Here is a 14,121-nt window from a genome sequence, read left to right on the forward strand (position 1 = left end):
TAGGCACCTGCCATGATGCCCAGCTAATTTTCTTGTATTTTTAGTAGGGATGGAGTTTCACTACGTTGGCCAGGCTGGTCTTGAACTCCTGACCTCAAGATCAGCCTGTTTCGGTCTCCCAAAGTGCTAGGATTACAGGGGTGAGCCACTGTGCCGGGTTGATTTTGAATTCTTAGTGGTGTTCTTTGCAGCCTCATCACAGTGTGTAATTAGTTTCTTGTGTTTTTGGGTTTTGTTTGTTTGAGATGGAGTCTCGCTCTGTTGCCCAGGCTGGAGTGCAGTGGCACGATCTCGGCTCACTGCAACCTCTGTCTCCTGGGTTCAAGTGATTCTCCTGCCTCAACCTCCGTGTAGCTGGGTTTACAGGCATGCACCACAATGCCCAACTGACTTTTGTATTTTTAGTAGAGACAGGATTTTGCCATTTTGGCCAGGCTGGTCTTGAACTCCTGACCTCAGGTGATCTACCCGCCTTGGCCTCCCAAAGTGCTGGGATTACAAGTGTAAGCCACTGTGCCCTGCTAGTTTTTCTAATTAATTATTAATCTGTCTCCTCCACTAGGCCATGAGCCCTAGAAGGAGATTGTCTTGAGAGGGTATCCCCTGTGCCTGGTACATGCATGCATGTCATGATTTATGTTGATGAATGAATGGTGGATGCATCCTCTGAGGCTCCAGAAATAGGGGTGAGAGGCCAGCCAGGTGTAGCATGAAGGGCTGGACAAGAAGGGAGAGGGCTTGTGGGATAGGATGGGAAGGAGGCTGCACCCCGCTCCCTGAAGGTGGCTATGAGTTCACATGGCCCAGGAATGGAGTTTGGTGACCCTGGATGTAGACAGCTGTGGTGATGGAGGCCAAGGTTTTGGCCTGCTGTGGGGGTTACACCCACCTCCCCATCTCCACATGATGACATCCTAGCATTTATGAGGCAGCTCTGCTCACTTGGCCCAGGGACTGTGGTCCCCAACTTCAATGCATCTGAAGTGTTGCCCAGGGAGCATGTGAGAAAAGCAGATTCACTGGCCTCATCCCTTGAAGACTGATTCTGTAGGTCTGTGGGGGGTGCGGGGGGACTGTAGGTTTTGCCAAAGGGTGAGTATAAATCTGGCATGCAAGTAAAGGATCGCCATTCCTAAGGCAAGCAGGTGACACTGTCAGCAAATTTAGGTGAAACTTTTTCTGACCCGCCCCTATACAGGAGGGTTGGTTGGGCTCTGGTTTGGATACAGACAGAATGTCAGGGACAATACCTGCTTCTCACTTGGAACTTGGGCTAAACCTTTCAGGAAACTGTCATTCCTCTCCTGCAACCCACCTCACCCCCTTTCACCTACCACTAGCAGAGCGATTTGGGAGGAGCTTGAGCCAGCTAAAACCTATAGGAAGCACGTCCCCAGAGGCCTGGCTTTCCCAGCCTCTCATCTCCTCCCTTCACAACCCTATGGTTAAGAAATGTCCCGCCAAGTGCTTTTGGATTCGAGCTTTGCTGGAGCTTTGCTTGTGTCTTGAGACTTTTGAGTGCGCAGCAGTTCTGAATACCAGCCTTCATAGTCTATTCTCTCAACTCAAGAATGCAATAACTCTTCTCCTTTTTGAATTTTTTCTTTTTCTTTTTTTTGGCTTTTAAAAGAAACAATACATTTGCTAGAAAAACCTCAAGAAAATAATGATTATATACAAAATGGTTATCTGAATGTGGATTCTGTACTGCAGCAGAAGCAACCAAGCTCCGGAACTCCATTTGCCCTTCCTCAGTATCAGGTGCATCATGCCGCTGCTGAAGGTGCAGGTGAAGGCCGCCCACACCAGGATAGAGGAGTAGCCATTGCTGCCTTCTTTGGTCAGGTAATAGAATTCCATGTTTCTCTCGTGAATGTCTTCACGCCTGTCTGTATAAACAGAGGCCGCATTCATGACACACAGACATGACATTAGCTGGATGATGGAGGTTAGGACAAACCTCTCTCCCTGATTCAGGCGGAAGAGCTGGAGCATGAAGATGAAGAAGGCAATGCAGCAGAGAATGGTGGAGAGGATCACGGTGGCCTGGACCACCTGGAGTATGGAGTACTTTTTAAACATGTCATTGATTACTGTATAATTCAGTCTGTGGGCCCCACTTTCATGGCACTTCACAGGATAAGACCCACTGGCTTGGAATTCCAGCCACTCCCTAGCAACAACGTTGCACGTACCTGAAATGGGACAGAGTTCCTGGAGGTAGGGGCAGCCTGCCATATTTGCTGTTTGGATGACTCACCCATTTCAGCCTGTGGGTTTAGGAAAGTCCAAACAAAACTGAAGTAGGTGGAAGGAAGCCCCCAGCACAGCACAGTGGTTCTACAAAATGTGGCCAGGTTGCTTCTTTAAGTGGAACCCTGACACATTTTTCAACTCAGGGTGGGGCCTCCCATCAGGGCCTCTAGCCAGCCACCGCCCCCACCAATATTCCCTGGCAAACAGAATTTTGATTTCTCCCTAGGATGCAGGGCCCACTGGGAGGAGTGTGCCATCACATTTGGTGTTTGGACAACTCAGCCATTCCAGCCTGTGGACTTAAGAGAGTGCAAACAATCAAGGGACAGAAGGAATCTCTCAGCACAGCACAGCACAGTGGCTCTACCATAATGTGACCAGACTGCTTTTTTAAGTGGGACCCTGCATATCAGAGTCTTATTCTCTGAATGGTAATTTTCAACCAGGGCCTCCAGCTACTCCCACTAATATTTTCTGGCCAACAGAGGCTTGAAAACTTTTTGTGACAGAATTCCCAGAGAGAGGGGTGGGCCACCATCTTTGCTGTTTCAGCAACTTAGTTGTTTCAGCCTCCAGGCCTTGGGGAGCCCAACATGGAGAGGGGCAGAAATGGTACCCCAGTACAGCATAGCTGCTCTGTGAAAGTGGGGCTAGACTGCTTCTTTAAGTGGGTCTTCATTCCTGTTCCTCTGAATGGGTGAGACCTCCTAACCAGGATCTCTAGTCACCTCCTACAGATGTGCTTGGACCAGCAACATGTCTGCACCTCCCCTGGGATGGAGCTCTCAGGGGAAAGAGTGGGCTGCTATATTTGTTGTTTCACAGCCTTTGCTGGCGAACTTACAGATACTGAAAAATCTGAGAACTAGAAACTGGGGAGGATGCCCCACAAACTGTAGCAGTTCTACAAAAAATGGCCAAACAGTTAAAAAGAAAACAAGCAAGCAAAAACCCCCATTCAAAGGTCAGCAACCTCAAAGATTAAAGGTAGATAGGCACACAAAAGTAAGAAAGAATCAGCACAAGAATATTAAAAACTCAAAAAGCCAAAGTGCCCTCTCCTCTCCAAATGATCACATTACTTCTCCAGCAAGGATTCAGAATGGGGCTGAAGTTGAGATAGCTGAAATAACAGAAGTAGACCCCACAATATGGATATAAATGAACTTCACTGAGCTAAAAGAGCATGTTCTAACTCAATGCAAGAAAGCTAAACATTATAATAAAACATTGCAGGAGCTGACAAACAACTTAGCCAGGATAGAGAACAACCAAACCAACCTGGTATAGCTGAAAAACACAATACAAGAATTTCATAAAGCAATTGCAAGTATTAATAGAAGAAATAGATGAAGCAGAGGAAAGGATCTTGGAGCTTGTAGACTGGCTTTCTGAAGTAAGAAAGGCAGACAATAATAGAGAAAAAAGAATAAAAAGAAATTTAAAAACCTCTGAGAAAAATGGGATTATGTAAAGAGACCAAATCTATAATTGTTTGGTGTGCCTGAAAGAGTTGGGGAGACGGTAACAAATTTGGAGAACATATTTCAGAATCTCACCCATGAGAACATCCCCAACTTTGATATACAGGCCAACATTCAAATTTAGAAAATGCGGAAAACCCCAGTAGAATACACCATAAAAAGATCATACCCAAGACATATAAACGTCAGATTCTCCAAAGTTGAAATGAAAAAAAAAAAAAAATGTTAAGGGCAGCCAGAGAGAAAGGCCAGGTTACCTTCAAAGGAAAGCCCATCAGACTGACAGCAGACCTCTCAGTTTAAACCCTATAAGCCAAAAGAGATTGTGGGGCAATATTTAACATTCTTAAAGAAAAGAAATTTTAACACAGAATTTTATATCTTGCCAAACTAAGCCTAAGCCAAGGAGAAATAGCATTCTTTTTAGACAAGAAAATGCTGAGGTAATTCATTGCTACCAGATCTGCCTTTCAAGAGCTCCTGAAGAAAGCACTAATTTGGAAAGAAAAATTATTACCAGCCATTACAAAAACACACTGAAGTACAAAGACCAACGACATCATAAATCAATCAACCACATAAACAAGTCTTCAAAATAACCAGCTAGCATCAAGATGAGAGGATCAAGTCTACATATAACAATACTAACCTTAAATATAAATGGACTAAATGCCCCAGCTAAGACACAGAGTGACAAGTGGATAAAGAACCAAGAACCATTGGTATGCTGTCTTCAAGACTCCCATCTCACAATCAATGACACACATAGGCTCAAAATAAAGAAGTGGAGGCAATTTTACCAAGCAAATGGAAAACAGAAAAAAGCAGGGGTCGCAATCCTAGTTTCCAACAAAACAGACTTTAAACAAACAAAGATCAAAAAAAGACAAATAGAGGCATTATATAATGGCAAAGTGTTCAATTACACAAGAACTAACTACCTAAATATATATGCACCTAACACAGGAGCAACCAGATTTATATAACAAGTTTCTAGAGGTCTTCAAGAGACTTAGACCCCCACACAATAATAGTGGGAAACTTTAACACCCCACTGATAATATTAGACAGATCACTGAGACAGAAAAGTAATAAAGATATTCAGGATCTGAACTTCGCTCTGGATCAAATGGATGTGATAGATATTTACAGAACTCTCTATCCCAAAACAGCAGAATACACTTTCTTCTCATCACCACATGCCACTTTCTCTAAATTGGTCACATAGTCTGAAGTAAAACACTCCTCAGCAAATGCAAAAGAACTGAAATCATAATAAACTGTGTCACAGACCACAGCACAATCAAATTAGAACTCAAGACTAAAAAATTAACCATGCAGTTACATGGAAGTTGAATAATCTCCTCCTGAATGACTTTTGGATAAATAATGAAATTAAGGCATATATCAAGAAATTGTTTGAAACCCATGAGAACAAAGACAAAACATACCAGAATCTCTGGGACACAGCTAAAGCAGTGTTAATAGGGAAATTTATAGCACTAAATGCTTATATTAAAAAGCTAGAAAGATCTCAAGTTGACAACCTAACACAACAACTATAATAACTAGAGAAACAAGAGCAAAGAAATTCTAGAGCTAGCAGAAGGCAAGAAATAACCAGAATCAGAGCTGAACTGAAAGAGATAGAGACAAGAGAAACCATTCAAACATCAACAAATTCAGGTGCTGTTTTTTCGAAAAAACTAATGATATAGATATACTACTAGATAGACTACTAAGGAAGAAAAGATACAAAATTCAAACAAACACAATCAGAAATAATAAGGGAGATATTACCACTGACTCCACAGAAATAAAAGTAACCATCAGAGAATACTGTAAACCTCTCTATGCATATAAAATAGGAAATCTAGTAAAAATGTATAAATTCCTGGACACATACACCCTCCCAAGACTAAACTAGGAGGAAATTGAACCCCTGCAAAGACAAATAACAGGCTCTGAAATTGAGGCAATAATAAATAGTCTGCCAATAATAAACAACCCAGGAGCAGGAAGATTAACAGCTGAATGATACCAGATTTACAAAGAACAGCTGGTGAAATTCCTACTGAAACTATTTCAAAGAATTGAAACAGAGGGACTTCTTCCTAACTCTTTCTATGAGGCCAGCACCATAGTGGTACCAAAACCTGTCAGGGACACCAAAAAATACTGGCAACAAAATATACTGGCACACAAAATCCAGCAGCACATTAAAAAGCTTTTCCACTATAATCAAGTAGGCTTCATCCATGGGTTGCAAGGTTGGTTCAACTTACACAAATCAATATGTGATTCATCATATATAGAGAACTAAAGACAAAAACCACATGATTATCTCAATAGATGCAGAAATAGCTTTCAATAAAATTGAACACCATTTATGTTAAAAACTCTCAATACACTAGGTATTGAAAAAACATACCTCAAAATAATAAGAGCCATACATCACAAACCCACAGATGACATCATACGGAAAGGGCAAAAGCTGAAAGCATTCACTGTTAAAACTGGCACACGACAAGGATGCCCTCTCTCACCACTTCTTTTTAATATAGTATTGGAAGTCCTGGCTAGTGCAATAAGGCAAGAGAAAGAACTAAAAAGCATTCAAATAGAAACAGAGGAAGTTAAACTATGCTGGTTAGCAGATGCTATGATCCTACATCTAGAAAATCTCATAGTCTCAGTCCCAAAGCTTCTTAAGCTGCTAAACATCTTTAGCAGAGGGGCTGGCAAGATGGCCAATTAGGAACAGCTCTGGTCTGCAACTCCCAGTGAGATCGATGGAGAAGGTGTGTGATTTCTGTATTTCCAACTGAGGTACCTGGTTCATCTCATTGGGACTGGTTGGACAGGGTGCAGCCCACAGAGGGTGAGACAAAGCAGGTAAGGGTGTTGCCTCACCTGGGAAGCACAAGGGGTCAAGGAATTTTCTCCCCTACCCAAGGGAAGCCATGAGGGACTGAGCCTGAGGAACTCCGGCACAGATACTGTGCTTGTCCCATGGTCTTCAAACCCCACAAACCAGGAGATTTCTTCCTGTTCCTACCCCACCGGGGCCCTGGGTTTCAAGCACAAAACTGGGCAGCAATTTGGGAAGACACCAAACTAGCTGCAGTTCTTTTTTTCCATACCCCAGTGGTGCCTGAAACGCCAGCAAGACAGAATCGTTTATTCCTCTGGAAAGGGGTGCTGAAGCCAGGGGACCAAGTAGTCTGGCTCAGAGGGTCCCACCCGCATGAAGCCCAGCACACTAAGATCCGCTGGGTTGAAATTCTCACTGCCAGCACAGCAGCAGTCTGAGATCCACCCGGGAGGTTCCAGCTTGGTGGGAGGAGGGACATCTGCCATTGCTGAGGCTTGAGTAGGCAGTTTTATGCTCACAGTGTAAACAAAACACTGGGAAGTTGGAACTGGGTGAAGCCCACTGCAGCTCAGCAAGGTTGCTGTGGCCAGACTGCCAAATTTCTCTTCTCTGGCCAAGGCATCCCTGAATAAAAGGCAGGAGCCCCAGTCGGGGACTTATAGATAAAACCCCCATCTCCCTGTGACAGAGCACCTGAAGAAAGAGGTGGATGTGGGTGAAGCTTCAGCAGACTTAAACTTTCCTGCCTGACATCTCTGAAGACAGCAACAGACCTCCAAGCACAGTGTTCAAGCTCTGTTAAGGATCAGATTGCATCCTCAAGTGGGTCCCTAACCTCCATGTATCCTGACTGGGAGACACCTCCTACTAGTGGCCAACAGACACCTCATACAGGAGAGCTTTGGCTGGCATCTGGCAGGTGCCCCTATGGGATGAAGCTTCCAGAAAATAGATCAGGTAGCAATCTTTGCTGTTCTGCAGCCTCTGCTGGTGATACCCAGGCAAACGGGGTCAGGAGCGAACCTCCAGCAAACTCCAGCAGACCGGAAGTAGAGGGGCCTGATTATCAGAAGGAAAGCTAACAAACAGAAAGGAACAGCACATTCACTAAAAGACCCTATCCAAAGGTCACCAACATCAAATATCAAAGGCAGATAAATCCATGAAGATCAGGAGAAACCAGCGCAAAAAGCCTGAAATTCAAAAAACCAGAATGCCTCTTCTCCTCCAAAGGATCACAACTCCTCACCAGCAAGGGAACAAAACTGGACAGAGAATGAGTTTGATGAATTGAAAGAAGTAGGCTTCAGAAGGTGGGTAATAACAAACTCCTCCAAACTAAAGGAGCGTGTTCTAACCCAACACGAGGATGTTAAGAACCTTGAAAAAAGGTTTCACGAATTGCTAACTAGAATAACCAGTGTAGAGAAGAACATAAATGACTGATGGAGCTGAAAAACATAGCACAAGAACTTCGTGAAGCATGCACACTTACCAGCAGCCAAATCGATCAACCAGAAGAAAGGATAACAATGATTGAAGATCAACTTACTGAAATAAAGAGAGAAGACAAGATTAGAGAAAAAAGAATGAAAAAGAACAAAGATTCCAAGACCTATGGGATTATGTGAAAAAGACCAAATCTACATTTGATTGGTGTACCTGAAAGTGACTGGGAGAATGGAACCAAGCTGGAAAACACTCTTCAGGAGATTATCCAGTAGAACTTCCCCAACCTAGTAAGACAGGCCAACATTCAAATTTAGGAAATACAGAGAACACCACAAAGATACTCCTCGAGAAGAGCAACCCTGAAACACACAATCATCTGATTCACCAAGGTTGAAATGAAAAAAAATGTTAAGGGCAGCCAGAGAGAAAAGTCAGGTTACCCACAAAGGGAATCCCATCAGACTAACAGCAGATCTTTCTGCAGAAACCTTTAAAAGCCAGAAGATAGTAGGCACCAATATTCAACATTCTTAAAAAAAAGAATTTTCATCCCAGAATTTCACATCCAGCCAAACTAAGCTTCATAAGCAAAGGATAAATAAAATTCTTTACAGACAAGCAAATGCTGAGAGATTTTGTCACCATCAGGCCTTCGTTACAAGAGATCCTGAAGGAAGCACTAAACATGGAAAGGAACAATCGGTAACAGCCACTGCAAAAACATGCATACCAAATTGTAAAGAACATCGATGTTATAAAGAAACTGCATCAACTAACGTGCAAAACAACAACCTAGCATCATAATGACAGGATCAAATTCACATATAACAATATTAACCTTAAATGTAAATTCATACATAACAGTATTAACCCTAAATGTAAATGGGCTAAATGCTCCAATTAAAAGACACAGACTGGCAAATTGGATAAAGAGTAAAGACCAAACAGGAGACTCATTTCACGTGCAAAGACACACAGGCTCAAAATTAAGGGATGGAGGAATATTTACCAGGCAAATGGAAAGAAAAAAAAAAAGCGGGAGTTGCAATTCTAATCTCTAATAAAACAGACTTTAAACCAACAAAAACGAAAAGATACAAAGAAGGGCATTACATAATGGTAAAGGGATCAATGCAACGAGAAGAGCTAACTATTCTAAATACATATAGACCCAATACAGGAGCCCCCAGATTCATAAAGCAAGTTCTTAGAGACTTACGAAGAGACTTAATCTCCTACATCATGATAGTAGTGGGAGACTTTAACATCAAACTGTCAGTATTAGATTGATCAACAAGACAGAAAATTAACAAGGATATTCAGGACTTGAACTCAGCACTGGACCAAGCAAACCTAATAGACATCTACAGAACTCTCCACCCCAAATCAACAGATTATACATTCTTGTCAGCAACTCATTGCATTCTAAAATTGGACTACAATTGGGAAGTAAAACACTCCTCATCAAATGCAAAAGAATGGAAATCATAACAAACATTCTCTCAGACCACAGCGCAATCAAATTAGAACTCAGGATTAAGAAACTCACTCAAAACTGTACAGCTACTTGGAAACTGAACAACCTGCTCCTAAATGACTACTGGGTAAATAAAAAAACAAAGGCAGAGATAAATAAGTTCTTTGAAACCACTGAGAACAAAGATACAACCTACAAGAATCTCTGGGACACAACCAAAGCAGTATTTAGAGAAAAATTTGTAGCACTAAATGCTCACAAGAGAAGGCAGGAAAGGTCTTAAATGGACACCCTAAAATCACAATTGAAAGAACTAGAGAAGCAAGAGCAAACAAATTCAAAAGCTAGCAGAAGACAAGAAATAACTAAGATCAGAGCAGAACTGAAAGAGATACAGACACAAAAGACCCTTCAAAAAATTAATGAATCCAGTGCTGGTTTTTTGAAAAGATCAACAAAATAGGTAGGTCACTAGCCAGACTAATAAAGAAGAAAAGAGAGAAGAATCAAATAGACACAATAAAAAATGACAAAGGGGATATCACACTACTGATCCCACAGAAATACAAACTACTATCAGAGAATATTGTAAAGACCTCTATATAAATAAACTAGAAAATCTAGAAGAAATGGATAAATTCCTGGACACATATATCCTCTCAAGGAAGAAGTCAAACTCCTGAATAGACCAATAATAAGTTCTGAAATTGAGACAGTAATTAATAGCGTACCAACCAAAACAAAAGCCCAGGAACTGATGGATTCACAGCTGAATTCTACCACAGGCACAAAAAGGAGCTGGTACCATTCCTTCTGAAACTATTCCAAACAATAGAAAGAGAGAGAATCCTGCCTAACTCATTTTATGAGGCCAGCATTATCCTGATACCAAAACCTGACAGAGACAAAACAAAAAGAGAAAATTTCAGGCCAATGTCCCTGATTAACATCAATGCAAAAATCCTCAAAAAAATACTGGCAAGCCAATCCGGCAGCACATCAAAAAGCTTATCCACCATGATCAAGTTGACTTCATACCTGCAATGCAAGTCTGGTTCAACATACACAAATCAATAAATGTAATCCATCACATAAACAGAACCAATCACAAAAACCACACGACTAACTCAATAGAGTCAGAAAATAACTTCAACAAAATTCAACACCCCTTCATGCTAAAAACTCTCAATAAACTGGGTATCGATGGAATGTATCTCAAAATAATAAGAGCTATTTATGACAAACACACAACCAATATCATACCGAATAGGCAAAAACTGGAAGCATTCCCTTTGAAAACTGGCACAAAACAAGGATGCCTTCTCTTACTACTTCTATTCAACATAGTATTGGACGTCCTGGCCAGGACAATCAGGCAAGAGAAAGAAATAAATGGTATTCAAATAGGAAGAGAGGAAGTCAAATTGTCTCTGTTTGCAGATGACATGATTGTCTATTTAGAAAACCCCATCGTCTCAGCCTAAAATCTCCTTAAGCTGATAAGCAACTTCAGGAGAGTCTCGGGATACAAAATCAACGTGCAAAAATCACAAACATTTCTATACACCAATAATAGACAAACAGCCAAATCATGAATCAACTCCCATTCACAATTGCTACAAGGAGAATAAAATACCTAGGAATACAACCTACAATGGATGTGAAGGACCTCTTCAAGGGGAACGACAAACCACTGCTCAAGGAAAACAGAGAGGACACAAACAAATGGAAAAATATTTCATACTCATGGATAGGAATAATCAATATCTTGAAAATGGCCATACTGCCCAAAGTAATTTATAGATTCAATACTATCCGCATTAAGCTACCACTGACTTTCTTCACAGAATTGGAAAAAACTACTTTAAACTTCATAGGGAAACAAGAAAGAGCCTGCATAGTCAAGACAATCCTGGGCAAGAAGAACAAAGCTGGAGGCATCATGCTACCTGACTTCAAACTATACTTCAAGGCTACAGTAACCAAAACAGCCTGGTACTGATACCAAAACAGACATATAGACCAATGAAACAGAATAGAGGCCTCAGAAACAACATAACACATCTATAACCATCTGATCTTTGACAAACCTGACGAAAACAAGGAATGGGGAAAAGATTCCCTATTTAATAAATGATGTTGGGAACACTGGCTAGCCATATGCAGAAAGCTGAAACTGGACACCTTCCTTACACCTTATACAAAAATCAACTCAAGAGGAAGACTTAATCGTAAGACCTAAGACCTTAAAAATCCTGGAAGAAAACTTGGGAAATACCACTCAGGAAATAGGCATGGGCAAAGACTTCATGTCTAAAACACCAAAAGTCATGGCAACAATAGCCAAAATTGACAAATGGGATCTAATTAAACTAAAGACCTTCTGCACAGCAAAAGAAACTATCATCAGAGTGAACAGACGGCCTACAGAATGGTAGAAAATTTTTGCAACCTATCCATCTGACAAAGGGTTAATATCCAGAACCTACAAAAAATTGAAGCAAATTCACAAGAAAAAAGAAAAAAATCCCATCAAGAAGTGGGCAAAGGATATGAACAGACAATTCTCAAAAGAAGGCATGTATGCAGCCAACAGACATGAAAAAAATGTTCATCACTGGTCATTTGAGAAATGTAAATGAAAACCACAGTGAGATACTATCTCACGCCAGTTAGAATGGTGATTATTAAAAAGTCAGGAAACAATGCTTGCTAGAGAGGATGTGGAGAAATAGGAATACTTTTACACTGTTGTTGGGAGTGTAAACTAGTTCAACTATTGTTGTAGATAGTGTGGCAATTCCTCAAGAATCTAGAACTAGAAATACCATTTGACCCAGGAATCCCATTACTGGGTATATGACCAAAGGATTATAAATCATGCTACTATAAAGACACACACTCACGCATGTTTATTGTGGCACTATTCACAATAGCAAAGACTTGGAATCAACCCAAATGTCCATCAGTGACAGACTGGATTAAGAAAATTTGGCACGCACACTATGGAATACTATGCAGCCATAAAAAAGGATGAGTTCGTGTTCTTTGTAGGGACCTACAGAAGTTCAACCACAATTGTTGAACTAGTTTACAGTCCCACCAACAGTGTAAAAGTGTTCTATTTCTCCACATCCTCTCCAGCACCTGTTGTTTCCTGACTTTTAATGATTGTCATTCTAACTGGTGTGAGATGGTATCTCATTGTGGTTCTTTGATTTGCATTTCTCTAATGATGAAAGGATGATGAGATTTTACTTAAGTAAATCTGTTGGCTGCATGAATGTCTCTTTGAGAAGTGTCTGTTCATATCCTTTCGGCTCCACTTTTGATGGGGTTGTTTTGTTTTTCTTTGTAAATTTGTGTGAGTTCTTTGTAGGTTCTGGTTATTAGCCTTTCAGATGAGTAGATTTCAAAAATTTTTTCCCACTTGTAGGTTGCCTGTTCACTCTGATGGTAGTTTCTTTTGTTGTGCAGAAGCTCTCTAGTTTAATTAGGATCCCATTTTGTCAATTTTGGCTTTTGTTGCCGCTTGCTTTTGGTGTTTTAGGACATGAAGTCCTTTTGCCCATGCTTCTATGTCCTGAATGGTATTACTCTAGGTTTTCTTCTAGGGCTTTAATGGTTTTTAAGTCTTTTAACATTTAAGTCTCTAATCCATCTTGAATTAATTTCGTATAAGTGAGTAAGGAAAGGGATCCAGTTTCAGCTTTCTACGTGATACAGCCAATTTTCCCAGCACCATTTATTAAATAGGGAATCCTTTTTCCCTGGGCTTTGTTTCTTTTGCTGTGGGTTTGTCAAAGATCAGGGATGGCTGTAGATGTGTGGTAATATTTCTGAGGGCCTCTGTTCTGTTCCATTGGTCATATATCTGTTTTGTACCAGGTACCATGCTGTTTTGGTTACTGTAGGTTTGTAGCATGTTTGAAGTCAGGTAGTGTGTGATGCCTCCAGCTTTGTTCTTTGGCTTAGGATTGTCTTGGCAACATGGGGGTCTTTTTGTTCCATGTGAACTTTAAAGCAGTTTTTTCCAATTCTGTGAAGGAAAGTCATTGGTAGCTTAATGGGGATGGTATTGAATCTATAAATTACCTAGCAGTATGGCCATTTTCATGATATTGATTCTTCCTATCCATGAACATGGTGTGTTCTTCCATTTGTTTGTGTCCCTTTTCTTTCACTGAGCAATGGTTTGTAGTTCTCCTTGCAGAGGTCCTTTACATCCCTTTGTAAGTTGGAGTCCTAGGTATTTTATTCTGAAGCTATTGTGAATGGACGTCATTCAAGGATTTGCCCCTCTTCTGTTATTGGTGTATAAGAATGCCTGTGGATTTTGCAGTAATACTGATTTTGTATCCTGAGACTTTGCTGAAGGCTGCTTATCAGCTTAAGGAGATTTTGACTGAGACTAAGGGGCTTTCTAAATATACTATCATGTCATCTGCCAAACAGGGACAATTTGACTCTTCTTTTCCTAACTAAATACCTTTTATTTCTCTGCCTGATTGCCATAGCCAGAACTTCCAAATATGTTGGAATAGGAGTGGTGAGAGAGGGCATCCCCTGTCTTGTGC

The 14,121-nt window shown here is 41.0% G+C and overlaps 1 long non-coding RNA gene and 1 pseudogene across 1 annotated transcript in view; one reads left to right on the forward strand and one right to left on the reverse strand.

The window, feature by feature from the left end:
- Positions 1-14,121, forward strand: part of LOC108583342 — a 37,197-nt gene that overhangs the window by 7,814 nt on the left and 15,262 nt on the right. The gene's annotated exons all lie outside the window — the stretch shown is intronic.
- LOC116271732 lies at positions 1,599-4,496 on the reverse strand (annotated as a pseudogene).

Source organism: Papio anubis, chromosome 20 (assembly GCF_008728515.1).
Source record: "Papio anubis isolate 15944 chromosome 20, Panubis1.0, whole genome shotgun sequence".
NCBI classification, from domain to species: Eukaryota; Metazoa; Chordata; class Mammalia; order Primates; family Cercopithecidae; genus Papio; species Papio anubis.